This window comes from Haliaeetus leucocephalus, unplaced genomic scaffold (assembly GCF_000737465.1).
Source record: "Haliaeetus leucocephalus isolate CR32 unplaced genomic scaffold, Haliaeetus_leucocephalus-4.0 Scaffold1000, whole genome shotgun sequence".
Taxonomy (NCBI): domain Eukaryota; kingdom Metazoa; phylum Chordata; class Aves; order Accipitriformes; family Accipitridae; genus Haliaeetus; species Haliaeetus leucocephalus.
In genome coordinates this window covers 698429-705835 of record NW_010973436.1, presented here as the reverse complement: position 1 = coordinate 705835, position 7407 = coordinate 698429, and positions in this window count along the sequence as shown.

The following is a 7407-nucleotide window of genomic DNA, read 5'->3' as shown; positions in this document are numbered from 1 at the left end:
ACCGCCTCCCCCAGCCGGTGCAGCCCTCCCCGGTGTTCCCCCCCCCGAGCCCTGCCCATGGCCAGTGGTGCCTGTCCCCCGCTTTGGCCCACCACCGCCCGCCCGGGGCCAGCAGAGGGAGTCCCCAGGGACCAGCCCAGCTCGCCCGGGGTCACACGGCCCCTCCGTCCTGCGGCTGCCTGTCTGGGGCCGGTACCATCTGTCCGGAGCCTGGTGCCATCTGTCCCCCCGGCAGCACTGCCTGTCAGCCCCCCGTGTACCCAGCACCCTTGGGGACCAAGGTAGGGCCGCCCCGCCGTGGGGTGACACCCCGCTGAACCTTCTCCAGATGCCCCCATGGCAAAGGTCTGGCCGGGAGGAGGGTGTGGGTTGTGTTTGGGGGTCTCCTGCTCTCCTCGGCCTCCCCACTCCCCCTGCGCCGCCTGGTGAGAGGAGTTGTGAAGCTGTCCGCAGCCCCGCGGCCGGCTCCTCCCGGCACAAGAGCCACCGGGCACTGCAGAGCCCAGGGTCACTTTGGTATCCAGCACCGTGGCCAAAAAGCAACATCTCTCATTGCACCTCCCGAGGGCTTCAAAACCTCCCCAAAATCCCCCCCAAACCTTCCCAAAACCTCAGTGCTGCCATGGGGCCGAGGATCCCCCAGTACCATGTCTTGGCTGGATCAAGCCCTCACCCAGGAGCCATCCCACAGCCTAGGTGCAAGCGCTCAGACGGGAGACATTCAAATAAGCTTCTGCCTGGGCCAAAACTCTATGAAGCCAATTGCGTCATTTATTTAGTCCCATGTTCCTGCCACATCACGGACCCGGCCCTTTGCTCCTGGGATTTTTGAGCAAGAGCAGATGTCAGAGCATCTGCCTCTGCCACCGCCATGTGGAAATGGCCCCCCTGGTCCTCAACCCTTGAAAACTGGAAGCCCCCGATGCATTATGGCTTTGCTGATGGGGCAGTGGGGGGCGGCAGCTGCGCGATGGGGCTGCGAAATGCATTAACTCAGCAGATGCTGTCGCATTCGCATGCGTATGTGTGGGTGCGATGGTTGGGGGGGGTGCTGGGCTTGTCTTCCCCTGTCCCGGCACGGGTGGTGCATCCCCAGCGCTCACTGATGAGACCTTCACTGCCTGTCTGCTCCTTCCAACACTCAGCTCTCCAAGCTCACAGCAGGCAGAGCAGGGTCTTTGGGCTAGCAAAAAAGTCATTTCCCCCCCACACACCCCGAGCAGGCTAAGGAATTAAAAAACCCTGCGGGGAGCGTGGGGTGGGTAACGCTGGGGACACAGTCAAGGGTTGGGCATAACATGGCCCAAAGTGGGAGCTTTAACTCTGAGAGCAGAGACACAGAGCATGGGGTGGGGATGTGCTATCACTACATCCCTTCCTGCACAGCAGCTGAGCTCCAAGCTGGGGCATTTTTAGACACTGAATCTGCTTCGGGCAATGAACCAGGTGAGGGAAAGTCAACTCCCGGCTCTGATTCCCAACTGACCCTCCCCTAAACCCCTCCCAGTACAAACCATTCCCACCACAAGAAAATTTCCCTGTCTGATCTTACCTAAGCAAGTGGGATGAATCTTTCCTCAGCCCGATAATCCCTCATATAATAAATAAATCTGCTGCTCTTGCAGCCAGGACTCTTCCCAGCAGTGTTCGCCCCGAGAGCCCCACACACCCAGTGGCACCCCAAGGGGGTTTCCCTTGGGACAACCGGGTATTTGCAATGGAAAGCAAAAGCCGCGGGGAGCCCTTAATGGGATGAGTGGATTTTCCAGTGAGCTGCAAATCCGCAGTGGCTGCTGGCAAATAGCTCCCTGCTTGGGTCTTGGAGGGGCTGCAGCAGTCCCTGCTCCGAGTGTGAGCAGGCAGGCTGCCCGCCCACCACTGCTGCCAGACTCAAGTGACACGGGGCCTGGAGGGAGCCATGTCCCCTGGGGTTTATCAGAACAACCCTAAGTGTGTCCCTGATGCCAACATTCCCAAAGATCCATGGACTGCCACTTACACACGTGGCTGGAAGAGGTGGGCAGGGGCTGGCAATGCCCCCCCCCCCGACCCCAGTAATCCCCTATCAGCCCCAGAGCAGGCAGCAGCTCAGGTCCCACCACCGTCTTACACCTGAAATTAAACCTCCCACCTCCAAGGGATGCAGCTAATGGAGCCACTGTGGGTCCATCACACCTGGAGGATGCCTGGCTTTCCCGGAGGGGAGCCTGAGCATCCCTCCAGCGTTCTTCAAGCATCCCTCAGGCATCTTGCCTGCCCACAGCGAGCAGCCCCTGCAGCGACGCAGAACTCCTGCCTTCCCCCTCACCCACCCCGTGGTGCATATCCCCTGGGATGGATGTCCTAGTGCAGAGCCAAGTCCCGAGGGGCCAGCAGCGAGGGAGGGTGCAGAGCCCAGCAGGGTGAGGGGTAAAGGAGGAGAGGGGGAAGGGGTGGAGGAGAAGCCGTGACTTATCACCCGGCCCTGAGCAGGGGGAGTTTCCGCTGCCGGAGGTGACGCCGCCCTGCTGCATCCGCACGGGCCCGCAGCCGTGTCCGGTGGGAGCTGAGGATGAGGATGGGGGACGAGTGCAAACCCAGCTCCTCCAGGTCCCACCTCCGCTCCTCCATGGGAACGTGAGGAATCCAGGCAGATACTGGGAGGCATTAACTCAAGCGCTGGCTCCCACCCCAAACCGGCTCCCCGCAGCACAGTCAAGACCTTCAGAGTCCAATTCCTGCATCCTGGCAGTGAGAGGATGCCAGGCCACCAGTCCCACTGCCCCAGCTGGCCCTGGCAATGGGTGGCTTGTCCCCAACTGTCCCCTCCCCATGCGATGCCTTGGGGCACCCCAACCCCTGGTGCCTGCAGGGCAGCACCCAGGCTCCTGGCTTTATCCCCTCTGTGGCCAAATCCTGCCCCGGCACACAGCCGGTGTGAAAGGCAGCTCCCGCAGCAGGGGCATGGCTGAGTCCAGCCCCAACCACGGGATCCACAGCGTAAATCATGGCAGGTTAAAGCACTGGTGGGTGCCGGAGGATTGTGCCACTGTGCTTACATGAGGACACATGGTGACTGCAGGTGGCAGCAGGGCAGGAGCCAGGGTGGCACCAGGATGTGCTGCCAAACCTTTCAGGGACAGGGGTTTGCAGGATGCAACCCTGTGATGAAGAAACGTGCAGCCATTGTGGGGGCTCATGGGACCCCAGCACTGAGATGGAATGACCCAGAGCCCCCCAAAACAGTCCTGGGGGACAGCAATGTTGCTGCAGGTGGTTTGGGGGCTGTGCTAGAATGGGTCATTGACCAGGCAAGCTTGGAGCAGTGCAGGGGAGACCAAGTCCCGCAGCCAGTGGCAGCTTCACCCCAGCTCCTGCCCCCCACATCCCCACTGACCTGCTGGGACAGAGCAAAGTTCCAAACCCCCCCTCCTGCCACTCAGCCGGGACCTCTCCCCCTCCAGTTAATGAAAATCCTGTTTTCTCCAATTATTGTCACTTTCTCATGGTGGCAGTGGGTGCCAGGAGCTCCTCCAGCCTCTCTGCCCTGCTGAGCATCCCCTAATCTGGGCAGATAATCTGGTAGCAGTGCCTGATGTCCAGGCCCTGTGGCATGGCTGGCACAAAGCTCATTAGAGGTCCCTCGCTAAGGAGCAGGGCTTGAGCTGTGCCAGCAAATGCACCAGGGAAGCCGTTGGAGCCCGCTGGGACAGGTTGGTGACTGATCTGTCACCTGGAAACATTTGAGGAGGACCCATGGGTGTTGGCAATTTGCCACCTGCCTGCAGCCCCTGCCTCAGTTTCCCCATGCACTGCCATCAGCCTTGTCACTGCGTCTGGCCACCGACTGCCCCGGCAGGTCCCAGCTCCCTGGAGTGTGTTTCTGGGGGGTGGCACTCCTCTGGGCTGGGTTAGGGCTTGGGGACTGACCCTGCTCAGTGGGGACAGGCTGGTGACATGAGCTGGGATTTTCCTGGGGACACATGGGGTGGCAGGCAGAGCCAGCATGGTCCCAGCTACCCCATCCATGGGGACCCACCTCTGTCACTGCCTGTTTTTCCTCCTGCATGGGGTACCAAGGGCTGTGGGAGGACAGAGGACAGCTGTCCCCAGCTGCTACCCAATGGACATCCCAGCCAGGTGACAGGGAACTGTCACCCATTTGCCAGCAGCATGGCAGAGGGGGGTCACCATGGTGGTGGGAATGGATGCTGAGGACTCCCATCCCATACTGGTGTCCCCATCCCAGGCTGATGTCCCCATCCCATGCTGGTGTCCCCATCTTATGTTGGTGTCCCCATCCCAGGCCAATGTCTCCACCCCAGGCTCATGTCCCCATCCCAGGCCAATGTCTCCACCCCAGGCTCATGTCCCCCTGTCACTTTGCTGGTGCTGGAGCTTGTCAGACCTCCCCAGGGAGCGAGTGCAGCTGAGGGGACGTCCCGCCGGATCAGTGAGCAAAAGTGGCTCTGTGAGGGTCATGGGCACAGCCCAGCACCCTTCTCCTCACAGCACCGGCTCCAGCTCTCCCAGCTGCACACAGATCCTGGTCCAGCCAGGAAGGAGGAACATGGCCCCAGGGTACTCACCTGTCGGGTGCCTGAGCACGGTGGCACTGGGGACAGGACAGGGTGCCCAAGCCTGGTGGCACCACGTCCCGTCCCCAGGATGGCTCCAGCCCGGCCCAGCAGCGGGTTGGTGGCTCAGCCTGGGGCTCCCGCAGCCAGCCCAGCCAGGGCCCTGGGGCCTGCAGTGGCCCCGCTGGGGTCGGGGGTCCAGCCAGACCCAGGCTCAGTGGCTGGACCCTGAGCACCAGCCCAGGGGGGTCACCTGCCCCCGCTCCCCCTCTGTCCGTGGCCCAGGCCCCACGTCCTGCCCCGGACCCGGGGCCCCGCTCCCATCTGCAGACGGAAACATCTTTTTCCTGTCCATGGGGCTGCAGCGGAGCGGGTGGCAGGAAAAAACCTCGTGTCTCGGCGGGTTATTTATAACCTGCTGCCAGCAAGGCCGGCCAGATCGCCCTGCAGCGTCCCCACTCGCACCTTGAGCCCTCTGCCAGCCCCCGCCAGCCCCATCGCTGACCCCATCCCCATCCCCATCCCTGTCCCTGTCCCCATCCCATTCCCGTCCCTGTCCTTGTCCCTATCCCATCCCAGTCCCTGACCCTGACCCTGTCCCTATCCCCATCCCCATCCCCATTCCCATCCTCATCCCCATCCCATCCTCATCCTTCTCCCCAATCCTGTACCCCTCCCCACACACCAAGACTCAGCCTGGAGACACCCTTAGCAGAAGGAGGAGGCCCAAATCCTGCCTCGGGGACATCATTCTGCTCCCAGCGAACACTGGAGCCCACCTAGCTCCATGGTCCCCTTCCCACCCCATTTTCCCCTGTTCAGACCCACCCAGGCCCCTCGGGAGCCGGTTCCCTGTGCTGGAGACGTGCCCCAGGAGCCTTTTGCCCTCTCCAGTCCCAGGAAAACATTGGGGGGAAACTGAGGCACACGGTTGGCAAGGCAAGGAGGGCACCGAGGTGGGTGCAGGCTGCGAGCTGGATGAGGCCAGGGCCATGGGCAGCTGACAGGGGCACATACAGGCACAGCAGGCAAAGCAGGCAGCTCTGGCCCACCCATAGAGGCTGCGGGCAGCCCTGCACCCCCATGGCACAGCAGTTACTCAGCGCCTGCAAAATGACTCAGCCAGGATCCGGCTGGGCCAGCCGGGATTTCCTGACTCAGCTTTCCTGGCTGCAAAACTGGGGGGGTCCGACCCCACCTTGCAACAACATAGACCCTGACACACCATGCCGGGGCATGCAGGGGGTTACCCCCATCCCTGTGACCCCCTGCCCACCCTGGGAGCACCCAGACACTCTCCGGCACTGGGGATGACGGCGCGAGCAGCTACAGCAAAGCCCTTGGGAGTGCAGGCAGCACCCCAGAAACTATGGGCAAACCCTGCCTGCGTGGGGGCATGCGCTTTTCCGCTTCAGGCCGGCCAGGGGCATCCAGCAGGGACGGCTGCAGGACCGTCAGCCCGGCACACCCAGGCTCCCTGGCTCTCCTCCCAGTTGTTTTTTTCCTAGGTGAAATCCAGGAAAATGGGAGCCCTGGCCCACGCACGCTGTGGGTCTTCACCGCTTCCCTCCCACGGGGTGCTGGCACGTTAATGTCCCACGGGGAACATGGCCTGTGCTGAAGTCACCTCTAAGTTTTCCCCCTGTGCCATGCTATCCCAGTTTGGCTGCGGCACCAAGCGAAGCCGGGCTGTGACACTGCCGGCTCCATGGGAGCCATTCCCACAGGGCCTGGGGATGCTCCGTCACCCCAGGGATGCTCGGCCACCCCAGCCACCCTTGCTGGGTGTGACGGAGCAACCCCGTGATGGCCGAGCACCCAGGAGGGAGAAGCCATCAGGTTCCCGGCCCCTCTGCTACCAATGAAAACAGCATTTTAAAAAAAGCCAATGTCCCCACTGCCTTCCCAGCTGTCCCCATGCCAGACATGGAGCATCTGGAGCTGCACAGCCTTGGGCACCCATTCAGGGACTACCCATGGGTGCCTGCGGCCCCGCAGCACCTTCCCGTGCCAGAAATGAGGGCAGACACCATGAGCAGCTGGCACTGACCTGCTCTGCCTGCAGAGAGGAGACGTGGGGCAGCACAACAAGCATTTTCGCACCCCAGGCCAGCTCTCTGGAGAACCATCACCCATTTTGGCAGCCCCCGTGCCTCATTTTCCCCCTGTCACCCTTTGTTGGCACTGCTGTCCTCCTCGGGGCTGGTTTGGGGTGGCAAGGCTGCCATGGCTGGGGACGGGGGTGTCCAGGGAATACTGGGGGGGCACTGGGACATGGGGACTTGCCAGCCCGGCCACACTGCTCCCGGGCCACCCATGCCACGGCTCCCACTCCCGAAACAGGGTCCCCGCAGAGAGGGGGAGACACCGGGGGGCACAGGGGAGGGGACACGGGCCGCCTTCCCCGAGGGTCAGGCAGTGCCAACCCGCACAGCTGCTGCCCGTCACCCCCAGTCCCCGCCAAGGTGTCCCCTCTGCCACCGCTGGTCCCCGCAGTACAACCCCATCAACTTGGTGCCCCACTTCATCTGCCCTCCCCAGCAGGGTGCCCCCCGTCTCTCCCCGGTCCCCGACGGGGCGTCCCCCATCACCACCGATCCCCACCAGCACGCCCCCTCTGTCACCGCCGGTCCCGGCAGGATGTCCCCCATCACCCCGGCCCCACCGGGATGTCCCCCATGTCACCACCGAGCCCCGTCGGGATGTCCCCCATCACCGCCGGTCTTCGCCGGGGGGGTCCCCTGTGCCTTCCAGGTCCCCGCAGGACGTCCCCCATCACCGCCGGTCTTCGCCGGGGGGGTCCCCTGTGCCTTCCAGGTCCCCGCAGGACGTCCCCCATCACCCCCCGCTC